The sequence below is a fragment of the Epinephelus fuscoguttatus genome, linkage group LG13 (assembly GCF_011397635.1).
Source record: "Epinephelus fuscoguttatus linkage group LG13, E.fuscoguttatus.final_Chr_v1".
Classification (NCBI taxonomy): Eukaryota; Metazoa; Chordata; class Actinopteri; order Perciformes; family Serranidae; genus Epinephelus; species Epinephelus fuscoguttatus.
In genome coordinates, this window is record NC_064764.1 from 37139774 (window position 1) to 37160863 (window position 21090).

The 21090-nt window shown below is 40.1% G+C and overlaps 1 protein-coding gene across 2 annotated transcripts in view; it reads right to left on the reverse strand.

Annotated features, from left to right (window-relative positions):
* enox1 (ecto-NOX disulfide-thiol exchanger 1) overlaps positions 1 to 21090 on the reverse strand; it is a 153894-nt gene that overhangs the window by 78921 nt on the left and 53883 nt on the right. The window contains exon 3 of one of the 2 annotated variants that reach the window (XM_049594345.1): positions 19941 to 19981. The gene's annotated coding sequence lies outside the window, so the exon portion shown is untranslated. Of the gene's footprint in view, positions 1 to 19940; positions 20039 to 21090 lie in introns of those variants that run through there. The other variant, XM_049594346.1, reaches the window with a different exon arrangement.

Below are 21090 nucleotides of genomic sequence, written 5' to 3' on the forward strand. Positions count from 1 at the left end.
ATCTCATTACTTCATCGTTGAGTCCAAATGAATGTTTGCGCCAACTTTAATAAACTTCAAAGAGGCACTCTTGAGATACCACATTCACAAGAATGAGACAGACAAGGTCACACTGACCTTGACCTCTGACCACCCAAAATGTAATCACTGACTCAAAGTGGACGTCTGTGTCAAATTGAAAGAAATTCCCTCGAGGTGTTCTTGAGATATCATGTTTCTGAGACTGAGATCAATGCAAGGTCACAGTGGCCTTCACCTTTGACCTCTGACCACCAAATTCTAATCAGTTTATTCATGAGTATGGGGGAACGTTTGTACCAAATTTGAATAAATATTCCCTCAAGGAATTCTTCAGATATCCTGTTCACAAGAATGAGACAGATGAGGTCACAACAACCTCGACTTTGACCTATGACCCCAAAATCAAATGAGTTCATTGTTAAGACCAAGTGGACATTTGTGCCAAATTTAAAGATTTTCCATCGAGGCTTATCTTAAGATATTTCCCTCCCAAGAATGGGGCGGACAGACAACCTGAAAACATAATGCCTCTTGCTATGGTTATTTCTGGCACTGAGTGATTAGAGAGTTGACAGCGATACGAACCTATTGATTCAAAGCTGTGTTTCCAGCCACGAAAAGTGATTGTTTTTTACAAATCCAACCATTTTTGTGCCTGAACATAACCACATGTTAACCACAGTGTTGTTAGAGCATGGAGCTTCAACATATCTACAAATATAACATGGTTTGCAGAAACATAAAGCGTCAAAACATTTATTCTGGTGACTGGCTTCATTAACCTGTGTGTAAGGGGTTAACGGCGGAAGCTCAGAACGTCCACATCCACCCTCCATTTCACTTTCAGATTCTGTCTCCTGCTACAGTTTGCTGATGCAGCAGAGGAGCCGCAGCTCTAACAAAAGCAGCGCTGAATAAACGGCAACACAAAGAAAGAAAAACAGATTACGGCTTTGTCACAATGTTGCTTTTATTGCTGAAGAACAGCTCGAGAGGAGCGAGCTCACAGTGGGGGGGGGGGGGGGGGCCTTTTATTTCTTATCACCGCCAACACACTTTTCACTCTCAGTCATGAGAGTCATTCTGCCATCTGAATACACCCAGAAACAATAAAGTTTATTCAGCTGGGTTGGTACGAGCCGCTGTGTAGACACATAAACAACTGAAGCTATTTTGGGCTAAAGCTGCTGCTGCTGCAACACTTCTCCTGGAAACACACACTTCACTTCAATGCATATACATTCATACATATTTATGCTGCACGTAAGCACAAAGCTACACAAACAAACTGCACACATACACAACAGAGTGTTTTCATTTCATGCAACTTTACAGTTCCACTGCACATCTACATCTTAGAAGGAAATATTGTACTTTTCACTGCACCACGTTTATTCTCTGAAGATCAAGGATTTACGCACAACCTTCAGTACATGCTCGATTTATATAGTATGATGTATTATAGATTATTATAGACGATACAGAAGAATCATTTCATGTCATTTCATTCTTACCACCAACTCATCAAATACTGATGCTTGATCAGTGGCCCCTCGTGTCAAGATTTGACACACTAGCTCCGCTCCTGCATCATAACCAAAGCCCAAATTTATGGTGGGAAAGAGAAACACACTGTTAACCTCTTTAAAAATGGACCTCCAACTGACGGCAGGGGAGGTCATTGTTTGCATGGTTCTGATTAAATCAATCTAAAATAATAACCATAGTAGTGAGAACATAAATTCCTTTTTGCAGCAGAAAGCTAAGACATCCGTCTTCTCTGTCATCATGCCATGACATTGCATATATACATATATATAGATATAGATTGATCTAAAATAAAAACCAGAATAGCGACAACATTTATTCTTCAAACCAGCAGTGAACGCTGTTCACCAGAATCCACGCCCCTGTTACTTTCAATGTACAACCCCAGACCAACGGCGGCTAAACTCACATTGGTGCTCCTGGATGCGCCGCCCTGCAGCACATTAAGCCACCGTCTTATTTCCAGCCTCACTGCCCCAGGAATTAAATGCATTTTTCCCCCACTCCCTCTCTACTTGGACACACCAGCTCCTGTAGCAGCTCTTTTTCTCTGCTCCTATAGCAACCCAACTCTACTCACTATAGATGCATGAAGAGAACTTTCTTGCTGTCTCATGTGTGACGAAGACTGGATGACGAGAGACTTGTTATTGAGGTCAAGAAATGTCCCGAGCTAAATGACCCACAATCCCGTCATTATAAAGACAATGGCCAAAAGATACTTCCTGGCGAGTCATGTTTCTAGAGATCGGCTCTTCAGTAAATAAGTTATGGAGTGTTAAGGAAAATTTTTGTTTGTTTCTACATAATACATCGTTTGACTCAGTATGTTTTGTATTTCTATTTATACTTAGGGATATGAAGCATTTGAAGATACTCCAGGAAATTACATCACAATAAGCAAAAATACCAATGTAGACACTGGCTGTCATTTCTATTGCAGAGTTTAAAGAGTTAAACATTATGAAAGACTTGGATATCAACAGGTTCTTGATCTGTGCAAATATCACAACACCGACCTTTTTAGAGAGGTGGCTGAAGGAATGACAGAAGGAGGCGGTGTTCGCACAGTCCAACATGTCCGCAAGGAAACTTTGAAAAATCCTTTTTTGATGCAAAGAAGAAAAATGACACAAGCAGCTCCAGCCGTTCTATATTTTGACATGTTAATCAACATGTTAGGAAACATTAATCCGAGTATGCACAGCTGCATGTAAACAGGAATAGATATTCATCTTCATTAGACACGCAAACAGCTCAGTAGAAGCACTGTCTCTTTCAGAATAAGAGGAATATTTTGTGCATGTAAACGTGGTGACTGAGGGAAAAGTGTCCTCGCTCTGCAGATCTGACACTCGGTCCTCACAAAGATAGAAGTACAGGAACACACACACACGTACACGCCTTCAGAGATGTCTCTGGTGATATTTAATGGAAGCACTGTAGCGTTGAGGCGTTTATTCAAAGAGCAGCAACTTCTCCTCATCTGATTCACACCAGCAATTAAAGCCCGATGCCTCTGAGGGAGGGAGGAGGGGTGAGATCAGAGGAAGCATCGAGAGGCGATAAGGCTTCCTCCTTTTGTGCGTAGAAAGCCCCCTTTGCTTCCTCCTATATGCAGATGGAGTCTGTGGAGCCTGACTGTATTGTCACATTGTGGATGTTTTCACGCCTCAGATGAGCCGGTTGTCGATCGGGATGTTTGTGCAGAGATTCTCATTGTGACTTGATCAAAGAGGTGGGAGGTGGAAAGCATCAGTTTATTAAAAGAAGAAAACCTTTCAGATGAGCTTACTGTCTGAATAACAAACTGATATTCATGAGCTACAATATTACACATGTCTGTGTCAAAGCTCAGAGCCTCAGTTCATCACACTGGTTATTTCTTCTGATCCAGGAGCCACCGCTGAGTCATGACAGGATGTTTAGAGTCAGCTGACAGCGCCCTCTAAAGTCCCATTCATATGGCGATTTCAACTGAAAACGGTGAACTTTAGTTGCGTTTTGGCCTATCGTTTACACTATAGCGGCGTTTTGGGTGCCTGAAAACGCAACGTTTTGAAAACGGGTTCCAGAGTGCAATTTTTTGGAAACGGCAGCGTCTCCGTTGTTGCTCCGTTACTTACAATATGCAGTTCCTCTGAAAACGGAGACTTTTCGCACATGCACATTACGGTTCCAGTCACTAGGCATGTGCGAGAAAGTCACAACAACAATGCCAAGCTCTGTTTGTGCTGCTCACCCTGTTGATTTGAAGTAAGTGTAGATCTGTTACTGTAGCAACTCCACCTCGCCGTCCATCCAGACAAAGTTATCTGTGCATGCTTTCGCCATTGTGTCTTCTTTGTTTTGGTTTTGCATACTACAGCGTTTCCAGTAGATTTTGCGGCTCCGTGTGAACGGGGATTGTTTCAATAACGTCATCATATAAATGCTTAAGTTTTTGAAAACGCAAAGGACAGACTTTTCCATTTTTAGAGAAACTGTTGTCGTCTAAACAGGGCCTCAGCGATGGGGTAATTATGATTTATATCAGCAGGGAGCAAAGGAGAAACAGAAGTCCTTTTAACACAGAGATGGCGCTATAGAGCCGCTACGAAGTCCCTTCTGTACACCGCCTTTGTATTTTTAGACAGGACCAAACAACGGTGGTATCATGTCGCTCCAGTGTGTGATTTTAGACAGCTCCTGGACCTCACTGTTTTCACTATTTACGGGTATTTTTGGTTTCCATTCTTTTTTGAGTTAGCTGCTAACTGCTACTTTTTAAATCGACCGTGGTGGCTCGCACACATACAGTAATACGTCATCAAAACATCACACCTGTGCTGCCCATGATCCTGTCCTGCCAGCTGTCCTATTTTTACAAACATTGTTTTGGTATTGTTACTATCTTCAATGCTGTCTTAAAGCTGAAACAATTCTGTCCCGTCATTCCTCAACTGTACCTTTTATACAGAACAGCAAGGCAACATAACAGCATGAAATGTCTGCCTTGAAGAGTTAGTGTTAATGGGGCTTGTGTGACATAATTACAGCTGCAACCATTAGTCTATTAGTTGGAAAATTAATGAGCAACAAGTCTGACAAACAAATTTTAAGTAAAAATGCTAAAATAGATTTTGTTCTTCTAAAATATGAGAATATTCTGTTTTCTTTGTCATATATGACAATACATTTTGTTTTGGACTGCAAAACCAAAAATATAATGCAGGCAGGTGAGAACTGGAACAAGTGAGCATCACAAAAGCCTCGTTCTTTACCGTCCCCATGTTTGGTCCCCCCTCTGTTGGGGTACCTAGCACACAGATCTGTATCTGGTTTTGAGGCTCATGTAACCACTGTTCATACTGTGGAGAGTTTTATTAGTAAACTGTAACTATAAAATGAAAGGATGTTTTGCTGCCTCTCACAGCAGCTGGAGTCTGAGAAACAATAACGTCATTCACTGGGCCGACTGCCGGCAACTTTTAAGGTGGAACGTTAACTTGTAATGTTACTCAATGCATGAGTTGATGACGTGAATCCATCAGCACACCTTAAATTTCACTGTGACAACTTTGACCATCACTTTAGTTTTTATTCTCTTTGTTGGATGACTCAGACTTTTAGTAATGAGTTAATCTTCAAGCCGTTAAGAATATAATTAATTTCAGCCGGATTATGTGAACTGCATATATTCTAATAATCACTTGGAGAAAAAAAAAAAGCATCATGGAGCGTCATTCCTGTGGGCTCCAGCAACATTAAACCCCTGAGCTTGCCTGAGAAGGACTAAATGCACAAACCCACTATTTTTGAATATCCCATGGAGAGAGACTCTCACTGCAGCCTGTTCTGTTTTGTTCTGAAAATGTGGGCGTGCAGCCTCGTTCTCTGGACGATAAACCAGGTGCAGACTGATAAAGGAGGAAATACAGTGAGTGCTGGACGGAGCAGTGAGTGACAACAACCCTGCCCACATTTAAGAGGACTGTTTCTGGTGGAAACGCTAAACAGATCTAGAGTCTAGGTATGTGTTAGTTGTGGTTCTAAAGGCACTATACAGAGTTTTTTGGTGGAAATGTGGCTTTAATGCTCCCTGGGTAATGCAGTTTATTCTGGGTCGTTATGAATCACCCAAAGAACCTGATATTAAGAGGGCGGAAGAGATTACCAGCAGCTCTTGAGAAGTGCTGGTGCACAGGAAAGAAAGAAGTCACGATACACCAAAGAGTAAAATATATAAGTGCTGGCCCACTTTAAGCACTGGATGTTACACAGGAAACAACAGGAGCAGTAACCACACCTTCACAAGCGAATCACCGGTTTATTGTAGAAAATGTAATGGAGCCAAACTTCAGGATGAGCCGCTCAGTGTGGAGGTGATGTTACTGTAGCTCAGTGAAACAGCTGCATTTTAAGTGTCTGCAGTTTAAAACACTTTACATGGAAAACTCAAGGTCAAGCATGAAGTGTGTCTGAGCTGATTTATTGCTCGGGGCAGCATCATGCGGCCGCTGCAGCGTGGCTATGAGCGCTAACACATAAATAAAAACCTGCTTTAGTGTCTCGGCTCTGAGAGACATTTTTCCAGAGGCCAGACACATGTAAAGGACTCTGACAGTTTGCTAACATGGCTCATGTTCTTCTTCTGCCTGACCACATTCATGGACATGACGCTGTCATCTTCTCCTGCAGTATTCAGCACACTGGAGGACAGATTTAAAGCCCGGACATCCCAATCCAGAGACGCAGGAGTCAGTGTGAAGGTCACAGAGGGACCCTATATGTTCACGTGCGTGTGTTCTGTCAGATGCGGTTGAAACAGAGTGTGTGTTGTGTTGTTATAAGAGGCAGCAGCAGCAGAAGTGTCAGTGTGTGGTGGACGTTCAGACCTCAGAGGACACCTCAAGGTTGAACCACACGGTGGTAAATTATTCACCAGTCAGGAAGAAAACACGTCTCCCTGCTCACTCTGCAGCACGTATACACACACAACAACCCCACAGATGACCTTTACACAATTTATATACCTCCTGTTAGAAACGTTTTTACCAACACAAACAAGAAATATTGTTCATTAATATGTTCATATCAGTGGAATCTTAACTGACAACATTTGTTTCTATAAAATATCCTCTGATGATGAATATTTTTTCAGGTTTGAGAAAGACTGCAGTCAAGGTTAAACATTACCTTAATATTTAATTGAAACCACAATCTTTGTTGTCCAAAATCTAAACATGGAAACCACTGAAGTATTTAAAACTCCAGCGTTTAGGATTTAGGGGGATATTTGGGCAGATATTGAATATGATAAAATCAGTACGTCTTCTTGAGTACACAATCAACTGAAAATAAGAATTGTTGTGTTTTCATTACCTTAGAATGAACCGTTTATATCTACATTTGTATCTAAAATACATTTCTCAAGGATTAAATCAGTGGTTCCAACCTTTCAGGCGTCAGACCTCTTAAAATCAATTTGTAACTGTGCCTCTTTTCATTTTGTCAGTTTTATCAGAGACTTTTCTCCTCTGGCTCTGTTATGGTTTCTAGTCTTAATTTCATTGTATATATTTACTAATTATATACATAAATATTTCTTTTACTTTTCTCTTTTTATCTGTACATCTGTCTGTCCTTGTTCTGCTGCAACACTTCAATTTTCCCCTCTGGAAATCAATAAAGGCTGATCATATCGTATCCTATCATATTGTATCGTATCATATCGTATTGCATCACATCGTATCGTATCTTATATTGTATTGTATCATATCGTATCATATCACATCGTATTGTATCTTATATTGTATCGTATCGTACCATATTGTATTGTATCGTATCATATCATATTGTATCATATCAAATCGTATCGTATCGTACAATATTGTATTGTATCGTACCATATTGTATCGTATCGTATCATATTATATCGTATCATATCACATTGTATTGTATCAAATCGTATCGTATCTTATATTGTATCGTATCGTACCATATTGTATTGTATCGTATCATATCGTATCATATTGTATTATATCGTATCATATTGTATCGTATCAAATCGTATCTTATATTGTATCGTATCATACCATATTGTATCGTATCGTATCATATCATATCATACTGTATCGTATCATATTGTATTGTATTGTATCATATTGTATCGTATCGTATCATATCATATTGTATCGTATCAAATCGTATCGTATCTTATCATATTGTATCGTATCGTACCGTGTCATATTATATCATATCGTATCATATCATATTGTATCGTATCGTGTCATATTGTATCGTATCGTATCAAATCGTATCGTATCTTATCATATCGTATTGCATCGTATCGTATCATACTGTATCGTATCGTATTATATTGTATCGTATCGTATCATATTGTATTGTATCAGATCATATCGTATCTTATCATATTGTATCGTATCGTATCATATTATATCGTATCATATTATATCGCACCGTATCATATTGTATCATATCGTATCATAGTATATCGTATCGTATCATATTATATCGTATCGTATCATATTATATCGTATTGTATCATATTATATCGTATCATATTGTATCGTATTATGTTGTATCGTATCGTATCATATTATATTGCATTGTATCATATTGTATCGTATCATATCATAGTATATCATATCGTATCATATTGTATCATATCGTAGTGTAGCATGTTATACCTTATGGTATCGTATCATATCTAATTATATGTTATCACATTACATATTATTTAGATTTGACAACTTTATTAATCCCAAAGGATCATACTTTATCATATTGTATTGTATCATATCAAATCTTATCGTTTTATACCTGATCATACTGTATCATATTGTACCTTATCATATGATATCTTATTGTATCTTATCTTATTACACCCTATGCATTGTATTGTATCGTACCTTATTGTATTGTATTGTATCATATCAAATCTTATCGTTTTATACCTGATCATACTGTATCATATTGTACCTTATCATATGATATCTTATTGTATCTTATCATATTACATCCTATTTATTGTACTGTATCGCATGGTATCATATTGGTTTATAATGTATCGTATGATATCTCAATGTATCTTATTGTGTCACATTATTTAGTGTATCCAATCCTATCTTATTGTATTGTACTTGATCGTTTTGTAGCATATCGCAACTTATTGTATGGTATCACATCTTATTTATTGTATTGTATCGAATCTAATTTATCACGTATCAAATCTTATCACACACTCCTTATATGGTTTCATTTCAATTACTGTTCAAACTTTTTTTTTTTTTTTTTACTGCTGCTACTTTAAACACATATTGCTGTTAATACTTAAATATTTTTACTTACAACCCAGTCGACAGAATAAATGTTGGCATTGTATGCTCCTGCAAACCACGGGTACTTTACATCTGTACGTTATTATGTGGCAGACATGTTGAAACTTTCTGTTTCAACAACGAATGTGTTGTAAAGGCGTCTTTGGGTTTAGACACTGTTATAGTCAAATCAAAAGATCATGTTTTGGCTTAAAATACTCTTTAATGAGCACAGTCCCTGCTGGAAACACAGCCACAGGTTGCTAAAAAAACACCCACGTTTGGTGGCTACACAGCCGCAGGAAACACAGCGATGACTCACTGAAAAAAAACACCAGTTTGGTTGTATGTAGGTTTTGAACAGTGGTCTTCAGGTTTTCAGGTGTTTGACCGAGGTGTCACACCATCCATCATCCCCCTCACCTCCTGAGGACAAAGTCAGCTCATGTACGTCACTTTAGAAATGTGGATATGATGCGTATGAAACGTACAAATGTAACCTATCCATGGTTTGCAGAAATGTACAATACTGTTACTGACGTGAGATTTGTATCACAGGATTTGGAGTACTTCTACCTTTGTGTACTGGTACTTTGACTTCAGTAAATGTCTGAGTGTTTGATCCCCCGCCCTCTCACAGGTCCCTCTAACTGCCTATTGCAGTGCTGACACATATGAAGACCTGTGACTTTCCATTTTAATAAGCCTGCAGTGAAACGAGATCGATCTGTTTTTCCTCAGGCTTTATGGAGGGCAGGAGGGAGGAGGACATGTCAGATTTTCCCTCAGCTGGATGGCAGGCAGCAGCTGGTCTAGACATGAAATCACCAACCACAGGATGAGACACACAGAGGCGAGGGAGGCTCGAGGTGAACGTTTCCCTCAGAAGTAAAGCAGCAAATACAGATTTGTGCCTCCAGACGCTGAACTGAGAGCTGCAATGACCCGAAATCATCAAACCTGTCTGCTAATGGTTACACTTTCATTATTCTGATGTGTTTCACAACATTATGTCGTGTTAGGAAACTGCTGCCTGGCTTTCTTCCTGCAGTCAACATTTCATTTAACCACGACAGCCATCGTTCCCTAACCATAGCCAGGCGGTTAGCCTTGTAACCATGACAACAAAGACACACTAACCTTAATGAAGCAGTAACTTTAACCAGAACCAGGACTTTTTGCTAAACTGAACTTGTTTTTGTGCCTAAATCTAACAAAACCACAACCGCAGTGTCGTCACATCACAAAACTGTTTTATTTTAGAAATATTTGTGTTGAACAGCCGATGACAAATTTACACTCTGTTACAATCTGCTCCATGTGTCTTTGGATTTACATCTTGGGATTAAAAAGCAACATTCTGCAGAGGATATAGGTCGTACAGCGGCGGTTCAGGTGGACGGTCAGCGAAACAATCCAGAGACATTTAGGTTGCGTTCAGACTGCCAGAAAATCAGATTTGTCTCTTACGTCAGTGATCAGATCAGATCAGATTTGTGGGTCCAACATCACCTTCCTATCTGAATGGGTTGCTGTGGTAACGAAGTAGACATCAGTAACTAATGGCGATGCAGTTTTCCAACACAGAAGCATGAGAAGTGGAGGTCCATCATTTCACCCTCCAAACAGCAGCACAAGAAAAAATCAGCGACAGTGGTCAGTAATAGAGAAGAGGTGGTTAGTACACATTGGGATACACTTCTGTCAGTCTGGATTTACACTGTTGTGTGTCGTATCGTGAGTGATGCAAAAGACTCTTTCAAATCCGATAAGAGCAGCCAGAGAGTAGAAGTTTGATTGGAATCGCATTTCAAACCACCTACAAAAATCACATTACATGTGTTTTCCGGCTGTCCAGACTTTCTAAATTGTAAATGGACTGCACTTGTAAAGCGCCTTTCTAGTCTTCAGACCACTCTAATCACTACGTCACATTCACAAGTTCACACACTGGCAGCCGAGGCTACTGTACAAGGTGCCACCTGCTACTCAGTAACAATTCACACAAAGTCACACACCCATGGAACAGCGATCAGGAGCACTTTGGGGTTCAGCATCTTGCCCAAGGATACTTTGACATGTAAACTGGAGGAGCTGGGGATCGAACCACCAATCTTCCAATTAGTGGAGGACCCACTCTACCTTTGAGCCACAGCCACCCCAAATGAATCAATCTAAATTCAATCTGGATATGCCAAAAACTGGACTGGGGCTTGCAGTCTGAACAAGTCCACCGACAAGCACTTCTAAATTAAGCTAAGCTAACCGGCTGCTAGTATCAAACTTCTTATCTAAACACATGAACTGTATAACAATATAACTATACAGAAATGTATAGTTCTATATATTTTGTTTCATGATGGAAGCTCCTCGTAATTTGATGGAATACTGTTAGTACCTATCTACGTAAATGGAGATCGCCAGACAGCAGCTGCTCAACCCAAGAGCCACAAACTCTGAACAACAACCACATTAGCGTCATGCTAAAGTCTCCGTCTTTAACAAACATGAAAACACATGTATTTCTTCTCCCTAGTTTGTTAACGAGCCACCAAATAAAAGTGAAAGGCTAACATCAGTTTGTAGGCCAGTTATCTAATTAGCCGCTCCGCTGCAGCACAAAAACAGCATGTAAACGTTGCTGCTAATGTCACGTTGGTCCAGTTAGCTACCTTAGCTGGCTACGTTTGATCAAATCTGATGGTGGCAGTTTCAATTTCAGACAAAGTGACCAAATTACTGTGAATTTTGATGGTAAATCTGCTGTTAGTGCTGTACAGATACAACAGGGATAACAGAAAAGTAAAGAAAACTAAACATGTAGCAGTAATCAGCAGGTACAATCTTTAACAATCTTAATATATAATGACGAAAACTCTGTCTGTGTGTCTGTTCCATGTTTTTCTCCTCACTGACTTGGTCAATCCATGTGAAATTCGGCACAGTGGTAGAGGGTCATGGGAGGATGCCAATGAAGCAATATTACATCAATTGGCCAAAGGGGGGCGCTATAGCAACCGATTGAAATGTCAAACTTTGAATGGGCATATCTCATGCCCCGTATGTCGTAGAGACATGAAACTTTGCACAGAGATGCCTCTCCTCATGAGGAACACATTTGCCTCAAGAACCCATAACTTCCGCTTATATAGATTTTCCGCCATTTTGAATTTTTTGAAAAACACTTCAAATGGATCTCTTCCTAGGAAGTTTGAGCGATCTGCATGAAACTGGGTGAACATAATCTAGGGACCAATATCTAAAGTTCCCTCTTGGCAAAAGTTGGAAAACTTACTAAAACTGAGCTTCTATAAGGCAATGAATATTGCGGAGGGCGTGGCTCATCACATAAAGGTGTAGAACATCTCAAGGGTTTCACCCATCACCACGCAACTTTGTAGGCATATGACCACACATAATCTGAGGGGACCCCTCCATTATTGAGCCCATCAAACAAAATGGGGGCGCTAGAGAGCTCATTTCTTATCTAGGCCTAACCGCCATATGGATTTTTACTAAACTTGGTAGATATGTAGAACAGGACGCCTCAAGGTGACTGGAGAAATTTAACTCTAATTGGCAACTGGGTGGCGCTATAACAACAGAAAAATGCTTCAAAATGGCTAAAATGCGACCGATCGCTGTGGCTCCCCCTGTGGACCAATGTTGGTGTTGTTTCTAATGTTTGGTATGACTAAGTCATGGTATGGTATGCTGTACATAATCACGGAAACTGTCAGTGTGTCATTCTGTCAGTCAGTCATTCTGTCTGTCCCACGTTTTTCTACTGACGTGGTCAATCTATGTGAAACTGCACATAGGCATTGAGGACTGGCATAGGTAGAAGGTGACAAAGCTACCAATGGCTATGGACTAGCTGTTATTATGTTAGCTTCCCAGTGATAATTATCTTTAATGTCTGTTAACAGTTTTGTGTAAACTGAGTCAAAATTTGAACTGTATTTGGTTTGAGTTCCATCAGTCTACTCATCATCTGATCAGATTCATGTTGACAGCCTCTTCCTGTTTGTATGTTATTCTCCACATGAGGAGGATTTCTTTCGTCCAATCAGATCTGGCGTCCTCTAACAATTCTGTTCCTCCATCCTGCCACCACGGCTCACCGCTGCCTTCCTCCTGCACTCTCCTCCAATTGTGTTTTTCTTACTTCCCTTTGTGTTTTTCTGCCCCTCTCTCCTTTTTCTCTCTCCTCTCTCGCCTCCTTCCCCACCAGTCACAGTGATGAAGTGGCCAGTGAGTAGCCGTCTCTGCCGGTAATCACCACGGTAACTCATGGCAGCGCCGCGGCGCCGGCAACACGCCATTCATCACCGCCTTCGCTGCTGCAGGAAACTGATATATCAAGATGTAAATTGTGGCCCTGCTGCTCCTCTGCTGTCTCCACGGAGGAGGAGAGAGGATGGGGGAGGAGAGGAGAGGTGAGGAGGGTCGAGGAGGGGGATAATGAGGAGTGGAGGAGTGAGAGAGGAGGAAGCAAGGAGCCGAGGGGAGGATGGCCGGAGGGAGGAGATGGAGGAAACAATAAAGGAAGGTGTGGAAGAGAAGGCAGGAACACAAAGGGAAGAGGAGGAAGGAGTAACGAGGGAATACAGGAGAGAGGAGCTGGAGAACAGGAGGAGAAGAAGAGGGAGGAGAAAGCTGAATGTATGGTGGTGTTAATCCATCCTAATCCAGCCTTATTGCTTTCTCTCAGCCTGTGGTGATATGCCTCACACACACACACACACACACACACACACACACACACACACACACACACACACACACACGTTTCCATCACTTCAGAGGAACGTGGTTTGATTGGTCAACCCTCGGGGACATTTGATTAGTGGTTAGGGTCAGGGTTGACTCTTGTGGTATGAAATTACCCAGATGGTTGGCGCTGCTTTGCATCATTGGGTCCATATTCAGTGTTGGGCAAGTTACTCTCGAAAGGTAATACATTACATATTACTAGTTACCTTCCACTGAAAGTAACAAGTTACTTCACTGTATTAATCTCTGTGTGGAGTAATAAGAATAACCTCAGAAGAACTGATGTTGATTTTAAATGGATGAGGATCGTGTTGTTTCACAGAAGCTCCAGTTTATTACAGTTCATTTCAGATCCAGTGCTGCAGGTCTGACCCACTTTGGCTACAACTTTGTCAAGTCTGATCATTATTAGATATGGATAAATATTTGTGGGCCTTGATATGAACACAATAAATAAATATTGAGGTTACCACAACAAACAGAATGGTGTGAGAGTTTGTATGACGAGCACAAATTCCAATTCCAGTGTGCCGGTCAGCTACAGCAGCACCGCAGAGAGAGTTATGTATAAGAACGGGACTGTATGTAGGCATAACTCTGCAGTTGTAGGTGATGTGAACAGAAACATCCAACACAAACTGACATCACCGGGACGAGGAACAAACAAACCAGAGGCCAGCTCCTTCTCCCAGACAGCCTTACGACGCAAAAGCAGAGCAGGATACATTGTGTGTGTATGAATGGAAACACAGTGGGTCTCATTCATGAAACGTGAGCAGAAGGAATTTGTGTGTAAACTGTTCGCAGACGGAAATTTACGTGCATGTCCGCATTCATCAATATTTTAGCAGCTCCGATCTTTTTGTAGCTACTAACAAAATCTACTCCTGCTCCTGACCACTCGTAGTGCTTGTGTAAATTTAGTAAAGCACATAAATATTGCTTGTCACTATTGGAAGTTACAATTTTAACTCGTATTGCGCTCTGTTATGTACACAATACACAGATGCCTTTGAAACACGTAATCTAAACATGACAAAATATTAAAAATATAACACATTTAGTTAAATTAGTTGGCAATTAGCAGGTTTAAGATCCAGATTAGGTTCATGATTGTGAATTATCTATGTAAATCGACTCAGTAGATTACACGTTCTTTCTACATGTTGAATGATGATAATAAAAATATAAAAGAGGCCTCGGGACAGCAGGAGCAGCAGGTGGTGGAGCCACGAAGGAGCATGCGCCAGCTGAAAGAATTATTTGAGACAACACGTTTTTTATTTTTTGTGGCTTTTTGATCATTTGAATGAATAAATCTGATTTGAAAAATGTTTAATTTACATTGTATAAAACAGAGCTTTAGGCTATTAAGATTCAAATCATTTGAAGACGATGCATACAAACTGCTGTAGGCTATATGTTATCTGTATCATTTGTTAAAATAAATGTTAAATAGCTCTACATTCCGACAGCCATCACTGATTTAGAGTTTATCCATTACGCACAAAACATCTCTGGTTTCCCGTTCCCACTTCGTTCAAAACCCCACAAATGAATCTTCTGTTTGTTTGGTGACCGCTGTATTTTTGTGTGTGTGTGCTTATGCGTTTCTTTGCCTCCAGTTTCATATCAAACCATTTACGCTTCACCTCTGACATGGTTCTTTGTACCACGGAGACAACATTAACAGCATCTGTTACCTCCCTCCACGCCTTCGCTTTGCCTGTCCCTGTCACACCACTACTAACTGAAGAAAATAAAAAAAGTCCACTTCACCCAAAATTATTTCGATCTCCGCTTCGGAAAAACTCTTTTTTCTTTCTCTCTCTTTCTTTGTTTGCGCCATGACTGACAGGTCGACAGGATATAAGGACCTCCTTATATGGTGGTCATTGGATATTCATGGGCGGGGATTTATGCTAATTGCTGATTACCGGGAGCGCGCCGTCACTTTACGATGGATTGGCATTCATGATTATACACACACGTTTACGATCAAATCTGAGTTTCCCGCGGCGTTCCTGAATCCGGAGTAGGTTTTTAGTAGCGTAGGCTTTTATGTGCAAATCTACACACAGATTTACTAACTTTTCATGAATGAGACCCGCTGAACGTGGTAATGCACAGGATCACCAGCACCTTTCTATAAGGAAGTGTATAATTACATAAGAACACATAACAGCCTTCGGGGGATGTTTTTTTTTCTGGTGGCGCACTGGTGGAAGTGGATCAGTGTGGATGAATGAAAAATGAAAACAATAAACAGTTTGTTTCAGGCGATAACGCGACACATGACATTGTAAATGTAACAATATTACCTGAAATCCTGTTGGTAATGCTTTATATTACTTTGTTACTGCCAAAAAGTAATGTATTACTGTAACACATTACTTCTGTAATGTGTTATCCCCAACACTGCCCATAGAGCAGGCACAATAGAGACTTCCACCAGCAGAGCCGTCTACTTCTGGTTTAGCGCTCCGCTAACTTGAATGTGGATAAAATGATTTGGTGTTTTCTAGACTTTCCAAATGTTACGCAGGACGGCAGTCCAGGCTCTCCATTGTATAGAAAACAAGGACAGAAGTATTAAAACGCCTTTGTTGCAGTGGCTCAATTATTATTATCAAGAGCCAACGTGTTTCAACCACTGCAGGTCTTCATCAGGGCTTCAGGAACATACAACAAAGGTACGGCTCCACCTATATAGTAGCAGGAACCAATATGGGCATTGGAACCAAAAAGTAACATGGTCAGTGGTCAGTGTTCAGCTGATAAAAGCCACATTTCACATCATAGTGAAACATCACATCAGTTCTTCAAACTGCACACACACTCACAGTGTTATATGTCAGATTATAAAATTACAGTCACAGCAGCCTCAGCTCCATCTTTTCCATCTGTCACAGAGCAGCCAATAAAGTACTAATGAAACACACTTTTCTAATGAACTGCACACTGAGCAGAAACAGGTTACTCATCTGTTCCAAGAACGCACCAAAGAAATCAGCTGTTTCAACATCTCAGAGTTTTTCTGTGGAAGAGCTTCTTCTCTGGAAACCTTTAGCGAGGACAAAAAATAGAAGCTGCTTCACAGTCACATGCAGGAGAGAGTCTGCACCTCAGCTCCAACGATTTATCTGCTAACACTGATTTATAAATATATTCTTCTATCTTCTACCTACTATCATTTTAACCTTATTTCCTTTTTCAAGGTGACTTTGTAACATCTGTCCAAGATGAAAAATAGCTTTATGTTAAACAGCGGAGTTTATTAATGTGTCATGTGTCATCCAAATAAACCAATAAATAACTGTACACACTGTGATGTCACAGGCACACATTTGGGCAAATCTGCATCATACAGTGATGATTTCAGTTCACACTGTACAAACAACAATCACCTGGATGGTTATGAGCTTCTCTTATATTATTTCTAATCACATCAATCCTGGATGGACACTGGTGATCCTGCACCAACAGTAAAGTATGAGTCTGTGTGTGTGCACAGCTGTAAACTGCTGCATCATGTTTGGATACTATAGATCCTTTTAGGGCCGACATCACAATGACGTCATTTCATTATCTGGAGGTGCAGCTGCCTCTCCCCCACAGGGCTGTAGGCTCCATAGGAGTCTTAAAATGTTGTCTTGTTGTGTTACTGGGAGCCAGAATAGAAGGAGTCATGGCTCAAAACCAGCCGCCACTGCCCGTCAACAAAAACAAAGACAACTATAGTCATGTTTCCATCAGCCTGTTTAGATGCGCATCTAGAAGTATCGCATCGGAAAATTAGGATTGAAACGCCAAAATTCGAATTAAAATCCCCTGATTCACACAAACTAAAATACGCTCGCTTTAGCCAGGTTTTGGTTGATTTTAAGAAATGTTGATTTGCAAAACGGGGGATGGAAACAGTTATGTTCGGATTAAGTCTGACGTAGCGCACCTCTCTCCATGGTGATATCCACACTCTGGGTCGGGAAGGCGGTAATGCATTTACAAGCTGGTTGCCAACCGCCAGAAAACGTAGAAGAAGAAGAAATCAAGACTTGTTTTGTTTCTGGTTCTGCGGAAAACTCGCGCGAGTTCGTAGTTTTCACCAAAGTCCGTACATTTAATGGAAACACACAGGATTTGTTTTTATTTTTCCCCCGTTAAAGGGTTTTTTTGGGGGAGTTTTTCCTTATCCGCTGTGAGGGTCCAAAGGACAGAGGGATGTTGTATGCTGTAAAGCCCTGTGAGGCAAATTGTGATTTGTGATATTAGGCTTTATAAATAAAATTGATTGAATGATTGATTTTAATGCGCATTTCCCAGTGATTCAAATCACTTTTGGATGGAAACATAGCTTATGGTTAAATGTGATAAGACCAAAGGACTGGACGGAGGCCATCATCAAAAATGCTCACATGTGCAGCGCACACTTCATATCAGGTTAGGGAAAAAGTATTTCCTGTTGTAGGGATGAATAAGGTTATGTGTATTAAGGGTTATCATGTCCACCTCATCAGAAACTGGGGAGGGATTAAGAGGAAGATTGGATTTCTCTGGAACGCTAACTTTTTAGCACATTAGCTAACGTTAGCTTCCATAGCAAAACAAACAAGTGTGGTCCTCCTTTGTAAGATTGGCATAGTAATCAAATGTGTTTGATATCTAATGTCAGCAGGAAACTTTGTTGTTATCACAGTTAGCATGCGTGAGCTTGGAAAGCTAACTTGGCCTCTTTACTGCATAACATGAACGTCCAATCGAACCTCAACCAAACTCAAACTTTTTGTACTTAAAAAACACTGCTCTCCAGCACAGACAGCTGCAGACACAGAGCCAGGAAGAGTCCAGGTGAGATAGAGGCAGCTGCTGCCTTGTCAGGTTCTTTCTTCTGCTTGGAAGTCACAGCAACTTATTGTGGCACAATCGTTGGCTTTTGGTTAATATCTAATGTCAGAAAAGAAATGTTGCACATCTCTCAGTTGTCGTTTCCACAGTTAGCATGCAAATGCTCTGAAGACTAATTTGGCTTGTTTACTATATTAGCTGCAGAGGTGGGTAGTAACTAGTTACATTTACTCAGTTACATTTACTTGAGTAACTTTTTGGATAAATTGTACTTTTCAGAGTAGTTTTAATGCAAAATACTTTTTACTTTTACTTGAGTTATATTGTTTTAAAGCAACAATACTCTTACTTGAGTACAACATTTGGCTACTCTACCCACCTCTGAGTACATAATTACACACATATACATATATATACATATATATACATATATATATATATATATATATATATATATATATATATATATATATATATATATATATATATATATATATATATATGTACAGTATATATAAGAATATATTTGTGTTTCTTGTGCCTTGATTTATGTTATGTTTGTAAAGATTTAATTTATTTTTGTTTTAGTTAAAGGGGTATCGTTTAAAATACATGAATTTGCAGATTATTATTTTTGATTGATTGATTATGTTCATGTTCTTATTTTACAAATAAATCAGACGTTACTCAACAGTTACTCAGTGCTTGAGTAGTTTTTCACCAAATACTCTTTTACTCTTACTCAAGTAATTATTTGGATGACTACTTTTTACTTTTACTTGAGTAATATTGTTCTAAAGTATCAGTACTCTTACTTGAGTACAATATTTGGCTACTCTACCCACCTCTGATTACCTGAACGTCCAACTGAACGTCAACCAAACTCTCAAACTTTTCACAGTTTAAAAAAAAGTTAGAATTAGTCGAATATTCATATTGAACAGCAAATTTTCATTTAACTGATGTAATTCTGAGTCGGATACAACACTAATAAAATCCAACATATTATCAGACTTTGTCAAGGGTAGAAGGATAAAGTCCTGCATTGAGTATCAACATCTCCTCAAAGGAGTCAGTAGTTGTCAATGCCTAAACCAAACCTCTTTTCATTCAACAACAGAAGCCAAAGTTGTGAAATGTTCACATTTTCTAAACACAAGCAGCTGGACAGGAACTTCACCTCCATGAAAGAAACTAAAAGTGATCAACTTTGAATCTGACGAGACATTTGATGCTAACATCAGAGACACAGACACATCTGGGTCTGAACCAGAGCACTCACACCACAGCCTGGTGTTAAAAATGAGACTGAATGAGTGCAAGCAGCAGATTTCCAGAGCAGTGATCACGATGCTTCATCCTGTTGGTGCTGATCAGGAGTCAGTTTCATCAGTGCTCAGGAGGAAGAAACAACAGAAGGAAACTCACAGTTCAGTTCAGCAGCAGCAGCTCCGTCTGTCTGATGGTCCCTGTGGAAACAAACACACTTCATCAGGCTCTCAGATCCTGTACAGACGCCTTCACGCTGTCCTCATGCACTGAACGTGTGTGTGTTGAGATCTCTTCAGGTTTCAGCCATGACATCATCTCAACCCTCCCCCGAAGCTACACACTCACCCTCAGTGTGTGTGAGAGATGGAGGAGGTGAGGCGCTAATAAAACCAACGGTATGATTTACAGCATCCTGAGGGCGACACACACACACACACACACACACACACACACCCACTCTGAGCACCAGCTGTGACCTTTCTAACTGAAGGCTCGGCAACAGAAACAAAAGCAGTAAACGTGTGAACAAACACAGAGCGCTGATGTGATTACACATCTGTCTCACTGACAACAACATGCAGCAATCAGCCAATCAGAGGCGGCGCTGGATGACATCACAGGCCTGTAAAGTCTGACTACAAACTCTAATGGACTGTGACAAAGCTGTAAAAACCTGTAGCTGATTTTAACTGGACGCTGCTGGAGTTGTAGCTTAATTGCTGTTTTACAGTTTCTATTTTAAGCCTTATTTTAGGATGTGCTTCTATTTATTTATTTATTTATTTATTTTACTTTAGCAGCTGGTACGTGTCATTGTGTGTAGGCATTTTAATATTTCAACATGTTAATGTGTATCTTCAATGTGATTTTGTTGCAGTTGACAGCAGCAGAAGAACAGTTAGAAACATTAAACTTTGAATAATACCATTAATGTAAAGATTTCTGGTCTCAGTTAACATCGAGTTTAATGCGTCAGTTTGTGGAGTTTGTTTCATGTTCAGGCTCACTGTACCAGATGTGAGAGTGAGATTGCTTCTACAGCACCATTGTTTGAAAGAGCACAGGTATTACTCCATTTTGACCAACAATAATGTATGTACAGTGAAAACTGTGGGCGTGACAGTGAGTGAAAAGAAATGTTTAAGAAGTTTTCTGCACTCTGACAGTTGAACATTCTGTCCAATATAAACCAATGAAAAAACCTGAGGATGACATCTTTACCATGCTCCAAAAAAATGTGAATATCTCGAAAAGTTTGAATGGGATTTGAAAGTTGAATACAAGCCAGAGTGTATGAAAGATGGGG